Source organism: Mesoplodon densirostris, chromosome 14 (assembly GCF_025265405.1).
Source record: "Mesoplodon densirostris isolate mMesDen1 chromosome 14, mMesDen1 primary haplotype, whole genome shotgun sequence".
Lineage (NCBI taxonomy): Eukaryota > Metazoa > Chordata > Mammalia > Artiodactyla > Ziphiidae > Mesoplodon > Mesoplodon densirostris.
The window spans coordinates 9414333-9434641 of NC_082674.1; positions in this window are offsets into that span (position 1 = coordinate 9414333).

The window sequence follows — 20309 nt, forward strand, 5'->3', positions numbered from 1 at the left end:
CATCTTTTCTGAGAGGGCCCTCAAGGATCACCGACTTATTACTCAGTCATTAATTTATGCATCCAGCATATATAGCTCAGGCTCCCAAAGACTTAGCATCTACCAGGAGCCGGTATGGTACGAGTCACCTCACATCTATAATCTCTGATCCTTCAGCCACCCATCAAGAGAGGTGTCGTTGCTTCCATTTTACATTCAAAGAACTACAGTTCAGAGAGTCTAAGCAACCTGCTTGGGATGATGTCATTCACAAGCGTTGGGGAGCTGGTGTTGGAAGCCAGGCATGTCTGGGTGCAAAACACATAAACTCTCGCCGCACCCCATTAAGGGCTCTATATGCCAAAGGGATGTGCACTTTCTGTGCCCATTGGCTAGTACAGTGACTTGGCAAGGGACCCTGGCTTGGGAAGAAGGAGTGACATCTCAGGAGAGGTCATCCTTCCGGACCTGCCACTTGAAAGCTGTGTGACTTGGGGCAGCCCCTCAGTTGAGCCACCTTGGCCTTTAGAGTTTCAAAGGAAAGCGAACACACGTCATTCCCTACGCAGTGGAATCCAAAAGGTTCTTGGGAGCCTGGGGGAGGGGCTTGCATTCTTCCTGGTCCCTTTTTGCTCTGATGCATTCCCCTCAAGTAAAGTTAAGGGTAATCTTACTATCTCATATTGCTGTTCCTTCCATGGCACGTTGTCTCAGATGAAAATTACACCTGTTTTTCCTTCTAAATGATTCCCCTCAAAAGAGCATGTGCATCAGATCTTATTTGAATGTGGCATAGAGTTGACAGAATATTTTCTGTCCCCCTGCTTCCTTATTAGAATGATTTGCCTTCCCACCCCCTGTCCTCAGCTCCTGGTTCCTGGCCTACATCTGAATCTACACATACCTGGTCCCTAATACACTCTCCTTCAGCACCATGAAGTCCCCTAAATGGGAAGGTTCAGGGAGACCCCATCCTCTTCCTTGCAGCAAGAAAGACAGAGTGGCGAAGGCTGAGAAGGAGGCACAGACCAGCTCTCAGAGGGCCTCGGTCTCTAAGCTAAGGCATCCAAGCTTTACCTAAAAAAACACAGAGCTGTTGAAAGGCTCTCACATAGTAGACAGGCTTCAGCAGCTTTAGAAAGTTCACTGCAGCTGTTAGAACCTGGATAGAGACTGTCTTACAAAAATGCTGAAATGACATAACTGATATCTTATCCCTTTGAAACTATCTAGGACCCTGTGGAGCCTTCCTGGGTACAAAAGCCTTTCTGTGTCCCCTGTTTCTTGTTTGTAGGAAAAAGGCTTTTCAGTCTCCTGAGTTCCAAAGAGCATATTCAGATAGTTCCTGATAAGAGTGAAGGAATGCAGAAACGAAGGAAAGGCATCAAGACACAGTAGTGCAGGGATGGGACAGGGTTCTGGTTCCTCCTGTGGGGATGCGCAGAACAATCTGATATAGATCTCAGAGTTCTTCTACAGGACCAAAGAGCCCCACTGGGTGGAGGATGGTAACTTCAGGCTAAGCCCAAGCACATGAACCCCAGACTGGATGGAACCAGAAGGCTGGTGTTTGAGATTCCCATACCACCACCCTGTTACCTCCCCACTGACCAATCAGAAGAATATCACAAACCCTGCAGCCCTCCCCCCAAATTTTGCCTATTAAAAAAAAAATCTCCTTCCCCCAAACTACTGGGGAGTTTGGGCTTTTTGAGCATGAGCTGCCCATTCACCTTGCTTGGCCCTTGCAATTCATCTTTCTCTGCTCCAGACTCCAGGGTTTCGGTTTGTTTACCCTCACTGTGGGGCGGACACAGGAACTTAGGATCAACCACAGCTTCATATCTCTGCAAACTAGGAGCACGTGGTGCCTTGCAGTTACTATTAAACTGCAAGAAGACCCTTCAAGTATTGCATAGACCATCAACCAAATGATAGTGTCAAATGCACAGGTGGGTTTGGGTTCAAGTTCCAGGTGGGATGGAGCTGTCCACGGTGAGCTTTCCTAAGCACTCTGCTTAGGAAACAGACTGTGGACTCTCATGAAGTGGGCTCGTGTTGTAGTTGGAAATCAGAGTTCTGATCTGCACATCTCTGCCTTCATTGCAACCCCAGTTCCTTTCCTCAGCAGCCTCCACTGTGCCCCACCACCCTCACTTTTCTCTCAGTCTTGGGCCCTTCAGTCCGTCTCGCCTAGGCCTCTGCAGACTCAACAGCAGGCCCCTGTCTCCAGGTTTAACAAGGAAAACCCGTCAGGAAGGCTGGGGCCAAAGTTTTATGGAGGCTCTGGGCCAAGTGGCTTAGCCAGGAATTCAACCAGCACGGCCCTCTATCTCCTGGGAGCTGCAAAATGGCAAACAGCTCTGGTAAACGGGGGAGAGCAATTTCTCAAGCAGGAGACAGGAGCCTTTAACGAGCTGAAGTGAGCCTGCCCTGGTCCTCCATGGTCCTCCAGTCTGGCTAATTAGATTGCCGGCTGTATGGAACCCTTTGATGGCCCAGAGACAGCAGAACGGTTGAGGCTCAGAGGGCGGCAGCGGGATGGATTTGACAGTAATGAATAAGCCGTAGGCTGGGATCTCAGGCATTTGGGATGTTTTCTCTTCCTTTTCACCTTCTTCTTCTGCTTTCTTCCTCCAAGTCATGCCTCAAAGCCTACTACTGGCACAGTTTGAGATTTTTCAAAGAAGGAAGGAACAGTAAAATGAAGCATGCAAAGTTCCCTGCAGGAGGATGGGATAAACCCTCTCAATTATGTCATTCATTCATGCATTCTTTTTTTTTTCATAGACCCATGCTATAGTTTGGGATATAGGAATATGACTTTAACATTTAAGAAAGAGAAGAAATTTAAGTACGTAAAGAATTACCAAATAGTTAGCAAAGTGACCCCAAGGAATTTGCAGATCGAGTGAAATAGGCAATGAGAGTAATAGGAGAAGGTAGACGGAAGAGAAGAACATTTGACTGGGTTTTAAACAATAGATTATTTTTTTACATTAAAACACAAGCAAGAATAGCAAGATAAGGGATAACTATAAAGGATAGAAAGGACATTTCAGGAAACTGGAATGACGTAAGCAAAGGTTAGATGTTTGGAAAAATACTGCAAACAAGGAATTACTAGTGGTTCATAATGCTGGAGATGTGAGTGCTGACCTGAAGGCCACCTGAAGCTGAGACCAGGGGCTGTCTCCATGTTCTCAGTGTTGTCAATGGGGCATGAGAGGTAGGGCCCCTTTACTCCTAGATCTGGCCACCATCTAAGGCTGGAGCTACTGGTGAGATTTTCAGAGAGGGGATCTGTTATGGACTAAATGTTTATATTCCTCCCTTAAACTCATACTTCTGCAGTCTTAACCCCCAGTGTGGCTGTATTTGGAGATGGGGTCTCTAAGGAAATGAATAAAGTTGGCTGAGGTCATAAGAATGGGACCCTGATCCAATAGGACTAGTGCCCCATATGTCCTATAAGAAGAGACACCAGTTAGCTGGCTCTCACCCTATCTCCATGTGCAACACCAAGGAAAGGCCACTTGAGGACCTGGCAAGAACATGGTTGTCTTCAAGCTGGAAAGATGTTCCTCACCAGAAGCCCAGCAGGTTGGAACCTGGATATGGGACTTCCAGCCACCTTGAGAACAGTGAGAAAATAAATTCCTGTTGTTTAAGCCACCCAGGCTATGGGATTTCGTTATGGCAACCCAAGCAGGCTAAAATAAAGTCCCAGGAGCCTAGGAGATTGCCTTTGGTTTTGTCCCAACCTTTGTTCATGGGAGCACCCTTCAAGGGAAAATCATCTCCTCCTGTCTAAGATGGACCAGACTCTGAATACTGTGTTATTGTTCCCTGGCACTTCCTGCCTTTCTTTTAAGATGACCACACATCCCCATCCTTTGCCACGAGATTCCTGTTGGAAGAGAATTCCTGTCTTTCTTTATGTCAGCCCCGGTCAGGTGATACGGTCTGGTTAACGGATTATGAGAGGAAACAATGTTTCCTTTGTGTCTGAGCAGAAGCTTCAGGAGTCATGCATGTTTCTAACATCCCTCATCACCCTCTGCCATGAGAAGAGCATGTTTGATGCAGGAGCTGCTTCATTAGCCCAGATCTCCAAATAAAGAAGATACACAGACCCAAGTCACAGCTGCTGCGGCCAACACGGTGACTGCTGCCAATATAAAATGTAGGAGACACATGAACCTTTATCGTTGTTGAAGTTCTTATTACAGTGTAGCAGAGAGAACACTGAGAACCCTCCCACCTCCTACTATTAGCACCAAACTGTCCATGGTCCCAATGATACACATCACACAGTTTCATGTTACTTTCTTTGTCTTCACGTTTATTCTCTCACTCACCCTCTTCTCCCCTCTTTCACCAGAAAGGGCTTTTTCTTAACTTTCAATACTCAGCTCAGCTGTCAGTTCCACGAGTTGATCTTCTCCAGGGCTGTAGATGGAGCGCATTGCTGACGGCTCTCATCTCCTGTGCATGGCTCCATCCCTGCATCCACCGAGGGGGACTGAAAGACTCTGCCTCTGCATCTCTCTCCCCAACTAGACTTTAGAGGGCAGGGATCTTGTCTAATTCATGACCCTCCACAGTATCCGGCTAAGGGCTGACACATAGAGTGGTTTAAAGATTAGCTATCTCCATGCCTCAGATGTTTCCATCCCTGGAATCTTTGCCCTGGTTGATCCAGCCTGTTCAGAAACTTATCGGACTGAAGGGTTCAGCTCTACATGGATGGAGAAAGAATGGCTGTGCCCAACGTCATCACAGGAAGATCAGGGAGCAGATCCATAAACAGAAAGGAGGCAATCACAATCTCAAGGCTATGTATCAAAGTCGTGAACAACTGTCTCATTGACAAGAACATGGGCAGGTCCTCAACTGCACAGACATTGCCGTGTCCTCAGCTCAGCAGGGCTGACTGACACGCTTTCTAGGTGCTTGTGTGGTGGCTAAGAGGAATAAGAGAGGAAAACGAGGACCAACTTGGCAAGTATGTGGTTCCTCCAGCCCATAGACCTCCTTGCTTCCATATTGGGAGCATGGACACACACATGCATACCTGTGTGTGCACACACCATACCCTCCCACACACATGCATGCACACATACACATATGTACACATGTGTGCACACATATATGCACACATGTGTACATTTGTCACAAATCAGAAGGTTAACATTGACCGGGGAGAGAGGAAATAATCAAAATTTGCCATATGAAAACCAGCACAGGTTGAGAAAATGTTGTGTCGACACACAATAGAGACTCAGCAAAGAGCGTTGTATATTTGGGATCTGTTTTTAATTCATAATAATAATGAGACCCACAAAACAAGGCTATTTTAAAATAAATTGGATTGAAAGTTATGTTTTATAAATACTTGTGTGTTTACCCTGTGTTGGTTGCTATGCTGGAGAATGAGAACACAGAGCTTAAATGACATAGTTACTGTCTTCAAGTGCCTCTGAGTCTAGTGAGAGAGACAATCCTCAAAATAAATAATTCCAACATTTGTTAGAATTGCTGTCATCGATGTTTCTGAAGGAAACAATAGAGGTACAAAGGGAGCCATCAATTTGAATTTGATAGACCAGGAAAGTTGGGGAAGAGATAGTAAGAGGTGTGAGCTTTGAAAGATGAGTTAGTGCTCAATGGAGGATGTCAACACATACACACACACACCCCTACACACACACACAGGCTGATTTGTGACATAATATGCAGAGACTGTATTTGTAATGAATAAAATATCTCTAAATAAATGAATTTCTCTGGGAATGTAGAGAGATTACGCCAGAGAACATATCTGATATGTAACACTTGATTCAATATAATGATTCATTAAACAAACAATATTCACTGACATTTTCTGATTTCACACTCCTTATCCAGTTTAATTTTCTCCTACACATGGTATCAGTGGACAAGAAGAGCTTCACTGTAACCCCATAGAACATGAATCTTCTATTCGCCTTTCAGCTTAATGATTCAACTTAGGAGACATTGTAGTTTAATGGAAAAAGAAATGGACTTGATATTTGAAACACTTGGGTCTCTGTCCTTTCCTGATTGTTTCACTGGGCAGTTACCTCAGTTGCCCATTTGTGAGTTGGGAAGAAATGTAATATTATAAAATAAGTTACCGGCCACATAACAGGCAGTCAATATAATGGCATGAGTGACTTTGACCTTCCATATTAATAAAGCCTGCTAGGAATTGAATGACTTTTACTGTTTCCAGAAATAAAATCCACAAATTATTTGAAAGTTATGGAGAGTTGCTGTTCTTTAAGAACATTCAGAACAGTCTGTCTAGATTTTGATGGTAAATTAATAATAAAATTTGAAGTATTGTATCCCATTTGGGTCTTAACAGCTTAGGATAATGGGTAAGAGCATTGACTTTTAAATACATTTTTGGTTGAATCTTGGATCTAGGGTTTTATAGCTGTATATTCTTGGTAAGTCATTTCACTTTTCTAGGGCTATTGGATCACATATCAAATTAAATATATAATAATAGATGAATAGGTTTATGGGAAGAACAAATTAGTGATTAGCTATTAGTGATTAAGCAGTTACTACATCAGTGTAGTCACCATAATTATATCAATTTTCTCCATCTGTCAGTAAAATGAGGCCCATATGTAAAGCTCACACCTTCATATAAGCAGTTCTGAACTCCATCCTGGACAAGAGAGTCCTTGTCCAGGGCTCCAACCAATTTACCCACAACCTTCCCCAGTGAGCGAGGAGTCTTTACTCCACCATCCACCCATTCTCAAAGGGCCAAAGATCATGCAATTCTTTCCCCAAGTTGCCCAGAACCCCCTTCTAGAACTAGCATAGACTTCTTCTTTGGGTCCACGTGGCTGCAGGTTGATTGTGCCACTGGTGTGCACATCCTTTGACACGAGGGATGGTCAAGAGTTGACTTGGAGGAGAGTGTATTCAGGTCATGTGGGCTAGGGGGATACATGGTGGGGGGAGAGAAGGAGGCTGGGCTGTGGTGTTGATGGTTCTCATTAGCCTTCCAGGCCATGGGGAGCTTTTCTCAAGGCAGAAAGTTTGATGTCAAAAAAATGTTATCTTTACTGAACACATTTTTAGTTTGGTTTATAACTTTTAAATCTAGGTAGAGGGTATGTAGGCCCTCATTTTTAGATATTTCCAAAGCCTAACAATATTAGGGGACATTGCTTTTTCCAGTGAACTTGGAATATCTGCTGTGTGTCTTTCAATCCTGAGCCCCTTAGCCTTTATACCCTATATTTCCTGACAGGGGGAGAGGAGAAAGGAGTTCAAGGAAATTATTGGCAGATGGCTGGAAGTATTCTTCAGATATTTTTAAATTACTTAAGTTTCTACAAGAATTGCTAAGATTTTGGTTACCTAAATGTCAAAATGGACCCTGCTAGAATGTCATCTTATCTTCATCATTATGACTTCTTTATTACATATAGAAACACAATGGATTTAAGAACACTTAGAAATGAAATAAATTTTCTTTTGTGTTATGTAACCTCAAACAAAAATATTTTTTAAGAAGAGCCAAAAATTGTATAACATATCTCCTACTTTGATTATCAGATTGAACCTCCAGAACCTATGTATGACATTGTCACTTTCCTGCTCAAAAAAATTTTTGAAGGCTTTCCATGTCAAAAGGTAAAGTCAAAATTATTGAACCTTCGTATAAGACTTCATAACCTGGATTAATTTTCATTCATTTGCACACAGAGCTTTAATAAGACCAAACTCTCATCCCCTCCCTAGTCCTGCCATTTTGCTTCATGCTGCCTTATATTGTATTTGCACATACAAGTCAGTCTTTCTAGCACAAGGATTTTTGATCTGGTGTTCATGGATTTCCAATAGATCTGTAGACAGAGAGCTTGTGAACTTGGATAAGAAATTTTTCACTCACACCACTGAAATTTATCATTTCCTTGTATTAGGAATTTAGCCTAATAAATTAGCACAGCAGTAGTGTTAGCAATAACTTGTGATTTTGCCACTAACAGAGAGCATAGGTTTTTTTCCCTATCACATTACAAGTATTGTGGATATTCTGAAATATTTTTTACACTAACCACTATTTTGAAAGTATGGTAGTTATTATACCACTGCTAGAGTATTGTGTTTAAAAAGATCTAGTAATTCGTTAAGAAGGAGGCAATACATTACAATTTTTAAAATATTTTAAAATTCTATTTCAATATAACATTTTAAAACTGTAATTGGTTCTCTTTATAAGTCTATGTATTTGGTTTTATGCATTTAAATATCATATCCAAGGGTGGGGGGAAGGGATAGTTAGGGAGGTTGGGATTGACAGGTACGCACTGCTATATTTAAAATGGATAACCAACAAGGACCTTCTGTATAGCACAGGGAACTCTGCTCAGTATTATGTAACAACCTAAATGGGAAAAGAATTTGAAAAAAGATAGATACTTGTATATGTATAACTGAATTACTTTGCTGTACACATGAAACTATCACCACATTGTTAATCAACTATACTCCAATATAAAATAAAAAGTTAAAAAAAATAAAATATGGCACAAATGAACCTATCTACAAAACAGAAACAGACTCAGACATAGAGAGCAGACTTGTGATTGCCAAGGGGGAAGGGGGTGGGGGAGGGAAGGACTGCCAGTGTGGGATTAGCAGATGTAAGCTATTCTGTATAGGATGGATAAACAACAAGGTTGTACTGTATAGCACAGGAGACTATATTCAATATCCTGTGATAAACCATAATAGAAAAGAATATAAAAAAAGAATGTCTGTATGTGTACAACTGAGTCACTTTGCTGTACAGCAGAGATGGGCACAACATTGTACATCAACTATATATACTTCAATAAAAAAAATTTAAAAATATCATATCATATTTCAATGCTTAAAAATCACTAATCTGTGATGGAATTTATAGGTTTTACTAGCCTGTTGAAGAGGTCCATGTCATAAAAAGGTTAAGGAAAGCCTGAGCTAGATTTCCCCCTTGTTTGCTCTTAGCCTATTCTTACTCATCCTTTAAAGACCCATTCAAATATGAGTCTTTCTTTGAGTCTTCCTGAACTTTCCTTGGCAGACAAAAATCACTCTATTACAATCCACAATATCATGGACTTACCTCTACTGTAGACATTTACAATGGGTTTAATGATCTAGTTCCCTGTCTGTCTCCTCAGCTGGTTTGTGGCTTTTTCATCTCAATATTCTCAGTGACTAATTTAGTTCCTGGTTATGGAGAATGTGCTCAACTTAATATTTCGTGACCCATCAAAATGGATGAATGGAAAATGTTTGACCATTTGGAAAAACTGATCTGGATCAGTTAACTTTCTGGAGTCAGAAGTGAGGATCAGGTAATTTTGTCAGCCTTTCTGTAATTGTGACTCAGTGCAAGTGACATTTATTTGAGTATTCCAAAAGTCCTTGATCCTCATGATCTGACACATAGCTGAAATGCTACACAAGATGAAGGACTCAGCCATGTATGTTTTTTGAAGAGCCAGAGGACTGTCCTGGAGAAGAGGGGTCCCCTCCATTATGTGGCTTAGGTTAACCCCCACAGCATGTCATAGGGTCTTAGCTACATTGGTGGGCATGTGGGTTGTTTTGTGTATGAGTGTGTGAGATCCATATTTATATCTATTTTTAGAGAAACATACATACATTATCCAGTATTTTACATACTAACATGTATGTGCATGTGAAAGGAGCAATTTATATTTAAAGAACAAAATTACAAAACCTTTAAGACATATTAGGTTACGTTGAGTTGCAGCATGGTTGAACAACACATGGTATGTGGCTTTAAGTTACACTGTTTTATTTTGATAAGTCATATGTGATGGAGAAACATTTTGTTATATTATTGAATTTTATGGGGTTATTTTAGGAATATGTCTTATTAACCTATTTTAGCTCCCTTATTCAGGCAGCCAGTTATGTCACAGCAGAATGCAGAGAAGAGAGGTGACAGATCTAGGTGACCAAATGATAATAGAAAAGATTCAGAATAATAATATCTGATTTGATCAGACATAACTTGTCATTCCCAGCCAATAAGTAGAGAGAAGCTGCCTGACCTGGAGAGAAGGGAAGGAACATAACATAAGAATGAGGTCAGAGGACTTGGTGGTTACCAAGGAGAGGGTAGTTGAAGAATCTTCTAGAAAATAGGACTGAGAACTGACAGTAGAAGAGTAGTACCTGAGGCCAGGGAGAGGGCAAGGCTGTGGTTTTTCCTGGGGAGGAGATGGTGTGAGAAAGAATATCAGACCAAGATAATGAGGCAGAAAGTACTAGGTTAGTTTTACAGAATCCACTTACCCAGAGCAACCTGGGAAAATACTAAATCTTTCCCATGGGCCTGAAGGTGTTTCAGACAGGATCCAAGAACCGGCAGACTTCAGGTCCCTCACCAGGTTAGGACAAGGGCATGGCCATGTACGCCAGTGTGTAGAGAAGGGAATGACCAGTGACAAGGAAGATGGGACTCACCATCCATCCCTGTCCCCAGCACTATCAGTGGCTTAGGACAGCCACCTTATGTGCCCTAGGACTTAGAAAGAGGCCCAGGAAAAGGGTAGGGGAGCCACTAAATAGACCTAGATTATTTCCATTTCCTGGTAGAATGGGGGTGTGCTATACTTAATAAGTTCAGGTGTAGAAAGACTAAGTAATGACATTTGTTTTACTCTTAAGTTTTTGAACTTGCTGCTTGACAATGTATCTAGAGAGGATATGTTTTTATTCTAAATGTCCTCTTATTTTGCTCCTGGGCATACCTTCCCAAACCAACTCTTTTAGAGTTATAATATAATTCTCTGTTTAAGTCTGTTTTTTTAAAAAGATCCTTTGTCATCTCATTTTTTTCCATTTATATAGTTTGAATTAAATGATATATGAGATTCCTTTCAATTATAGCTTTCTAGGATCTTGATTCCATAAATCAGAATTTCATAATCTAAATGTATTAGATCTTACATAGAAACCAGGATATTCTAAAGATTCTTATATAAGCTTATATAAAGATTCTTATATAAGCTGTGACAAAGCGAAAGAGCTGCATGGACATATATACACTACCAAACGTAAGGTAGATAGCTCGTGGGAAGCAGCCGCATAGCACAGGGAGATCAGCTCGGTGCTTTGTGACTGCCTGGAGGGGTGGGATAGGGAGGGTGGGAGGGAGACGCAAAAGGGAGGGGATATGGGAACATATGTATATGTATAACTGATTAAATTTGTTATAAAGCAACAAAATAATAAAAAATAAAGAAAAATTAAAAAAAAGAAACCAGGATATTCTAAAGATTCTTATAAACCTCATTCTTTAATTAAATTACTCCTAATTTCAACCCAAAAAATAGACACACAGCATGTACATACCATTTCAAATAAAATCTTGGAGCAAAATGCAAACTCCATAGCATGACTTGTATAATTGGGCCATCTTTATCTCTCCATCTCCTTTACTCCTCTCTCCTCACTCACTGGCCTTTCTGTTTTGTAAGCCCTGTGTTGGAGCTCTTGTTAGTACCACTGCCTGGAATGGTCATCTCTGAGATCTCGGGACAGATATCACCAGTTCAGTGAGCCCACCAGATCATGCTCATGTATCCACCTGCCACCACTGTCTCTTTTTGACATGTTTCCTCCACGTCCAGGGCCGCCTTGGAGCTCTGTGTTCTGGGCATTGCCGATGGCTCCAGCCATGTGGGCAGGAAGGAGGGAGCTGAGTCCACAGATTCTTCCTGAGTGCTAGAGGACCAACATCTTCCTATTAGTAAAAGGAGCTACTGAGTAGACAAGCCTCTCATCACAGAGGGAGGGGTCGTTTTCTTCTTGATTTTGTCGACCCAGAGGGGGCAGTTTTTCTGATACAATGATACCATGAGAGTGGGTACATATGATCAAACATTTTCTTCTTTGGTTTGCTAATTTGTCTGCTCATTTTTTACTTATTTATCACCTACTTTCATCCACTAGAACGTAAATTCCACAAGGATAATGACCTGACCGTGTATCTTTCATCTCTAGAATCCCAGATTTTAGAATATTGCGTGGCACATATTAACGGTTCAACAGATATTTACTGGCTTAGTAAATAGGAAACAATCTCTATTCATAATTTAAAACAACATTAAATGGTGTTACACGCTGTGATTTTCTGAAAATTATCCACCGTTCTTATGCCTTCCATGCCTCCCTCAAATGGACCTAATTCCTATTCCTCCAAATGTCCTGCGTGTTTTGAACAACAATCCTTTATTCTTTAATTTGCTCTGACTATAATGTTCTTTCCGCCCCTAGCTATGCTTGAAGAAGTGCTGTCTTTCCTGAATAAATCTTGCATTTTCCAAATAAACTTTTTAGGTTTTTTGTTTGTTTGTTTTGTTTTGTTTTGTTTTTTGGTACGCGGGTCTCTCACTGTTGTGGCCTCTCCCATTGCGGAGCACAGGCTCCGGACACGCAGACTCAGCGGCCATGGCTCACGGGCCCAGCCGTTCCGCGGCATGTGGGACCTTCCGGGACCGGGGCTCGAACCCGCATCCCCTGCATTGGCAGGCGGACTCTCAACCACTGCGCCACCAGGGAAGCCCAACTTTTTAGTTTTTGCCCTGAGAAGTCCCCCTCCTTCTCCCATCATTACCAGGAAGGTTGTTCAGTGCATGGGAAATTAGCAAAAAATCTAGCCTATGGTAGGTTCTTGACAAGGGCCTTCTTTTTTATCTTGGAATCTTTGATCTACCGCTTTGACTTTTATCAGAGTTATTTATTTTATTTTGTCTGTTTTTAGCGGAGTGTTTATTTTATTAAAGTATTTTAATCACATATCCTTCTCCCCCCCAACTCTAGAGTCAATTCACAGAGGAAAAGGATGACGTTTTACATCTTGGTATTATGCACAACGCATGTGTTAGAAAATACTGACTCATTTGTTTTTAAGTAAAAAATGCCAGCATCCGAGATGCTTTAGCAGTCCACCTCACAAAGCCATTCACATGTGGTGGAAGGGTGTTGGCGATCACCTGTGGGTCCATCGTTAGGGTGGTCAGTAGGTGGAGGAGGATGTTTAGGCAGCAGTTAGACGTAGCAGACACACCTCAGGAAGGAGGGATATGAACAGTAGAGTGAATGGCGAGAGAAGTTAGAATCGAATGAGATATAAAAAATAATGTCACTTGCAGAAATTAAAATGCATGCCTACAAAACAACAATACACACAGCATATAAAGACATACAGAAACAGACAGAAACCAGACTAGAATTGTTGCTGATAGTGGGGGGAGGAGAAATGGGAGTGAGGAATGGTGAGAAAGGAAAATAAATAAGTAAATAGAAAAATAAATACACAAATGAAAATAAGAATGGATCTTTACATATATACACATGTCGATCTTAAGCCAGGAACTGAGAAGTCTGGTTCACGGCTCTGCCTTTGTAATCCCCAAACACAAAGGGATAGCCAAAACAGAGAAACAAACAAAGGCAGCCTCTCCAGGAAGCATCCTCACTATTTTTTTATCTCCGAATCAGGCTGGGGGTAGGTGGCGGGGGAGGCGGAGGTTGGGGGTTGGGGGGGTACCTATTCTCTGAGCATTTAGTGTTCTGCTATTCCCTCTCATCGGGGAGCCTGTCTCATGAAATGTCAATCTTCTCTGTACCTGTTTGTGCAAACTTGGGCAGAAAGTACCTGTTTTATTTTCCTAGCAACTTGCCAAGCACTAAATATGTATAGTAAGTGTTCAATAAATATTTGTTAACTATGTTAATTACTGATGGAGAAAAACTAGGTGTACTGGATATAAGTTGATACAACTCATCAATCATAGTCACTTCTGCTTGTTTTGCTCTCCAGATAGATAGATAGATACATACATACATACACACATACATACATAGATTTTATGTATTCTAAAAAATTTCTCCATTATCTTCAAAACAGCCATTAGAAAACTCCCTTCACTCTGACGTCTTCAAATAAATCATACTTATGTGTCCTCCTTAAGTTTCATTTCAAGGAACTACACTATATCAAGTTCCTTTCCAAATTAACAATGGAATCTAAATGCCATTGTCTAAAGGCAGGTTGGACCTGATATTACAAGTATCAGAAGGATGAACAATGGAAACATTTCACATACCTAAGCACACCCCAAATGTACACATGAACTTGGAGTCCCTTATTTATCTTTTATTTCTCTAACTTGAGACTGTACCAAGCAGGACCACTTGAAAATATTTTTATCCCAAGGCTATTTCTGCAGATGTCAGGGCAGCCTTGCAACTTTAGCTGGATGCCCTGGCTGTAGAAGATAACTTATCAAACAATTCAAAGGCAGTTAGGTCTCCTCCTATGTGCTTTTGTCTGCGGTAAATGTATTTGTCTCCACTGTTTAATCTGAAACCACTTATCAGTGAAACAGCAGCCATCAAGTTGGGGCAATGGCTGGTGTACAATGGTTTTATAAAAGGGCATGTTGACATTTCTGTTCTGTCCTAACTACACCCCTTAACTACAAGAAACACCTTCTCATATCCCAAAGACCTCTTGATCACGTCTTTCTAAAGCTGCACGTCCTTAGACGAATCAAATATTTTGTTTTACTGCACTCACCAAGACCGAGGATATTATGAAAAAAATCAAATAGAAACAGTGCTACCTCTGAACATGATGTTTATTTCAAATGTGCAGGTCCACTGACTGTCCTTCTATATTTAAAGAAGGATGTCTAGCAATTATAATAACTTGACTCAAGAATCAAATATTTAGGGCAGCAAAACCATGTCTATTTCAGGCTGTGCAGCTGACGTACATTCTTAGGCTATACAGGATAAACACAGTATTTCATTTCAAGTTCCTAAAAAGGGAAATGACCATGAGCAAAATGAAAAGGCTTTGTTTCTGCACATCACACACATTTGCAGCGAGCTGGAGTTTGGGCAGCTGGAGCAGGCCATTAATAAAGGTCTGACACAGCCTGTGACGGAGGGCGTTTAAAAGGTTAACATATTTCAGTCTTTCACAGAGACAAGAAGAAGTGTACATCGACAGAATTACTAATACATGAGTCGAGTCTGTCATTATTATCCTAATGGTTCTTATCAAAAACAGCAAGAGGTAGGCAAGAAATGGATAATTACAGGATGAGCATAGGGAGATGGCTTTTTCTTTCTTTTTTTTTTTTTTTCCTGTTCAAAAAGCTTTCCATCAGCATAATAACCAAAGTATCTGGGAAGCATTCTGAAGTGCATTAACCAGATGATGTGATTACTAAGTCACTTATTTAATTAGCTTTTTTCACCAAAGATTAGTACAATCCAGACTCCCCCATCTCTCTGCCCGACCTACCCCCAAGTGGAAACTGTCCTCCTTCACTCCCAGCAAACACTCATCTTCTTCTATCCAGTTTGGCTGTGCCATTGTTTCAGTGACATTTCCCGTCATTCCCTCAAAGGAAAACCTGTCTCACCATCCATCCATCCATCTGCACTTCCATCAACCCAATTTCCTATATCTTTCCAAAATGCGTTTGAGTTGGCTGGCAACAAAACATTAAATACAGTAAGATTTTTAAAAATCTACTGAAGGAAAAATGGCAGGAGGAGAAGAGAAAGAGAGAGAGAGAGGGAGAAAGAAAGAATGTTGGAGTATAGTCAGTATGCAAAGTGGATGTGGCATGGTCCTGAAGGACTGCAGAAGTGGCCCCCAACTTTGATTTTTCCTCCTTCATAGGCAAAGCAAAGAAAAACTACATACATAATCACGTATAGAATTAACTGTGTTCTTAAGGTAAAAGCTAACCTGTTGCTAAGGGGAAGCACAACTCTTTTATTTTCCAAGCTCAAGATGCTTCTCAGCCTAGGTCTTCATAAAGAGGGTACCACAGGGTGCTGTAGAGGTCATCCTGTACAGCATCCTCCACTCCATCAACACGGTGGCACAGTTCTTATGGCTGTTTCTTCTAATATCCCTTGGTGCAGCCAGTGGCATAACACCAATATGAAAACTGATGGAAGACCAAAATAATAGGGTCCCTTAGCACTCTTGATTATTGCAGCTTTAGCAATTATTGGAGTGTTTAAGAACTTCTGGTTTAGTGATCCATAAAACTCAATTCCTTGGGACAAAGAATGGCGTTTTATTCACCCATGAATCTGCAGAGACTAACACAGTGCCTGGAACAATAAATATTTCTAAATGAATTAACTCATATGTTGTAAATATAGGTTATTTTTTTACTTTTCAGAAAGGGCCTTCTCTCAGAGCAACCATAAAAAGTTGAGAACATGGCTTAAACTAACCAGAAGAGAAGCACTGAAGAAGTATTCTTCTTTTTTGCTGCATGTATTTATAGTGCGTGCTCATGCCAAGAGCATTGTGACAGTTAATTTTGTGTCACCTTGCCTGTCACGGTGCCCAGATATGTGGTCAAACATTACTCTGGATATTTCTGTGAAGATGTTTTTGGATGAGATTTATGTTTATATCTGTGGGCTTTAAGTAAAGCAGATTGCCCTCCATAATGTGGGTGGGTCACATTCAATCAGTGGAGGGTCTGATAGAACAAAAGTATGGCCTCCTGGAGCAAGAGAGACTTCTCCAGCAGACTGCCTTAGTTTTTCAACTGCAACATTGGTATTTTCTGGTCCTATAGTAGACTGCCTTTGGATTTGGATTGCAACTCTTTCCTGCTTCCAGCCTGCTGGCCTCTCCCAGCAGCTATTGAACTCTCCAAACCTCCATAATCTTGTGAGCCAATTACTTACAATCTCTCTCTCTCTCCCCATATATTCAATATGTATATGTGTGTGTGTGTGTGTGTGTAAGTGTGTGTGTGTGTGTGTGTGTGTGTGTTTCCTATTGGTTCTGCTCCTTTGGAGAACCATGACTAATGCAAATGTTAGCCACTCACTGGTCACCTGTGAGATGGCTGCACTTCCAGTGTCTTCTCTTGCTCTGACACACCCCAAGATTCATCCCAGTATTTACAAGTGCCTGCTACTGACTTCATAGCCTGTGGCCTACCTGAGAGCCTCATTTGGAAATACAGCAAGTCCATTGTAAAGATGATCCCAACTGGGGAGGAAGCAAGGCCATGGAAAGCCAGAGCCGTGAAGGTATTGATAATCAATTCATTCAATTAAGGAGCAGCTGAATCAAGCCAGACCTGAAGAGGCTTTGCAGCTGCGTAGATAAGGATGCAGGAGTGACCTTTAAGGAAAGAAACTAGGAACTGAATGGGAATCAGGGTGTCCCAGGGTATGTTAAAGCAGACAGAGAGTAAAATCTAAGGGCTACACGGCTTTAGTTAAGAACATGAACACAAACAACACTCAGGAATTTGCCAGAGTTCAGGTATGGAAGCCTCTCAGTGATGAGATTTAGTTCTTACTACCTAGCAAAATGGGGGCTTGAAATGGAAATCAAGGCTCTTTCTAGAAAATAAAGCTACATTTCTCAGAAACAAATGTTTTGTAACCTGAGATTTGTACCTGCTATAAAACTTAATGTTCTAAAGTAAATGATCATATATCTATTGATATTTAGATTACATATATTAAAATATTAATTTAGACATGGATAGTAAAATAACTTGCTTAGATATAATGATAAATGAGAAAGATATAAGGTTGCTTGACAATGATGTAGACTAAGCCATTAGCTTTGTAGTCATACAGAACTGGAGTTGAATCCCAGATTCATGGTTTGCTCAGGGAACTTTATTCAGGTACAAAAATCTCCTTAGTTTATATCTGTAAAATGGGAGAAAATCTTTTGACAGGCCGCAGAGGATTTTTGTCAGACAAAATTTGATTATAAATATACATCATTGAGTCCAGTTTCTAACCCCATAATTCTCCGTAGGTGGTACGCTTCTGTTCCACGGTAAAATATGAATGAAAACACTTCTATGGGGGTGATAAAATGAGACATGATTAATTTTTCTTTTTTCCAACTTTTCTGTAATGTCGCATCATTTTTCAACAGAAAAGAATGTGTTAAACAATTTTCAACCTCTGCGGCAGACCCTGCAGTCCACTGTGTAAACACTAAAGTGTGTCCGTGCATTTGGCTTTTGTCTCTGTCACTGCTGTGTCCACAGGAAGGGGAAGGGCTCAGTGGGGCCAGAGCACTTCCCTCACTTTCCTCCAGGTTAATCTCAGCCAGGCCGACGGATTGCAACACTTCGAAGCCTCTTGCTTTTCCGAGCCTTTGAGGCTCTTGCTGAACTGCTGTCCAAGGGCACATTTTTTCTGTCAAACAGACCTGCAAGGTTGCTAGGCGCATACAAGGATAAAGAGAGATTCGAGTTACTCAACACTTGTTTTGCAAAGTCTGTTTAAAATAAAATTGCATCATATCCCATTTGACGATTGTGCAACACAGGGTGGATACCTAAGCTGAAAGTTAAGTAAGTCTGAGCTCTGGGCACCTTTGCAATTTAGACATCCATTTATACCCAAGTGGAAAATAGCCAGCTGTTCTCAGTTTGAAAAAAAATGAGTAGAAAGCCAATGAAAATAGACCCCAATATTCCTTGAATGTATAAAATACACATAGAAAATTTCCCATCCTCATTTTTTTTTCAGGTACTAGCTGTATTACATTCATGTGATGCATATAAATGAGATTAGTTCTTGATCTTAAGGAACTAAATTCCTCCTAACACTACTGGTTCACTCAGGGTTGTCTTTTAGTACAAGAGGACCATGGAATTGCCTACTCTAAGTTCAAATCTTGGTGCTCCCCTTACTAGTTAGAAGACCTTGGAGAAATGGCCTAATCTCTCTGAGTGTGATTTGCTTCATCTTGAAGGTGTGGGTGATAATATTTAAGTCAGAAATTAATGGAGAATAGCTGTAAAGGGCTGGGGCTACAGCCTGGCAAACAATGGGGATCAATACATATGAATTTCCCTTCCAACTCTCAATCTTTTCCATCCTTAAATTTCTCACTATAATCAGTGCCTTTCCACACTCACTAGTGGACATCAGCCCAGAATAGACACTAGTACTGGTATGTGGGCCAAAGGTGCAGAGAAGAGTCAGGCTTGGGCACTGCCTTCATGGTGCTCACAGTTTGCAAGGGAACAAGGTGCATCTTCAAAGTGATTCCCTATAAAGGCAGACGGCAATGCACACTGAGGCAGGTCTCCATGAGAGTGGGAAGTGTCGAGGGAGAGGGGAAAAGGAGAGATTCTTCTAAACGGAGAGATCCTAGAAATCCCTGTGCAAGATCTGGGCTTGCCTCTGATGGTTTACTATGAGCAAGGCACGGTCTGAGGGAATCTGAGTCGTGTTTCTAAAAACAAAATACTCAGCCCACAATCTATGTTGCACAAGTGTTGCTCTACTAGGTATTTTCTATAAACCTGGCATGTCATTTACCTCATTTACCCTCTGTAAGCTTCCATTTCCTCAATCCCTAAAAAAAGGCAAAGACTCCATGCTTCTCGATGATGTGTTCTGGGGGGTGACTGGGCAGTGGAAGGGGATGCAACAGGGAGGAAGAGGTTAAGGCTACATGACATAACTGGTGTGTGGGTCTGTCCAACTTGAAATCTTACGTGAATGTGGGAGATTGTTCTGGTGCATAATTATGCACATGATGCAAAGAAAGTGGGTTTTCAATTAGACGAAGGATCCAGTGTTTCATGCAGCTTCGACGTGGGCACTTCAAATAAAAGGGATGCTTTTTTACTGAGATCAGGGGAGAAACTGAGGCAGTCCCCAGCCTGGAAGTTTCCACAAGCAATGGAACAACATCACTCAGCCACCAGCTCGTTGCCTCACACAGAACAGCCTCTATTACACTCTCAAATGTCTTTGGCACGAGAAACACACACACATACTCTCAAAGGGCAAATGCCATGCAAATGACACATTTTCCCACAAGATGTGGGATTTATTGTGGCTGGGATAGGCCTGAAGGCTCGGGCTATCACCAAACTGGAACATTTCAGCAGAGTGGAGTCTTTCATTCCTGAAGTGAGTTCAGAGATAGGAACACATTTTTTTTTTAATTGTTGTTGTAGAACAAATAAACCTGAGATGAAGCCTCCATTAAAATAAACCTGACACCACCTAGAAACTGAGAATCCTTGGTACCGTTCCAACAATGGTAATACTTTGAGGACTGGATGGAACTTTAAACCCAAAGTTAGTTTAGTAATTGTATTTCCCGAAACAGTAGAAGAAGGCTGTTATTGGACTTTGAAAGTTGAACCTGAGAATTTCAGGTGCAGTTGTTATAGAAAGGATAATTCTGATGAAAGTAAGAT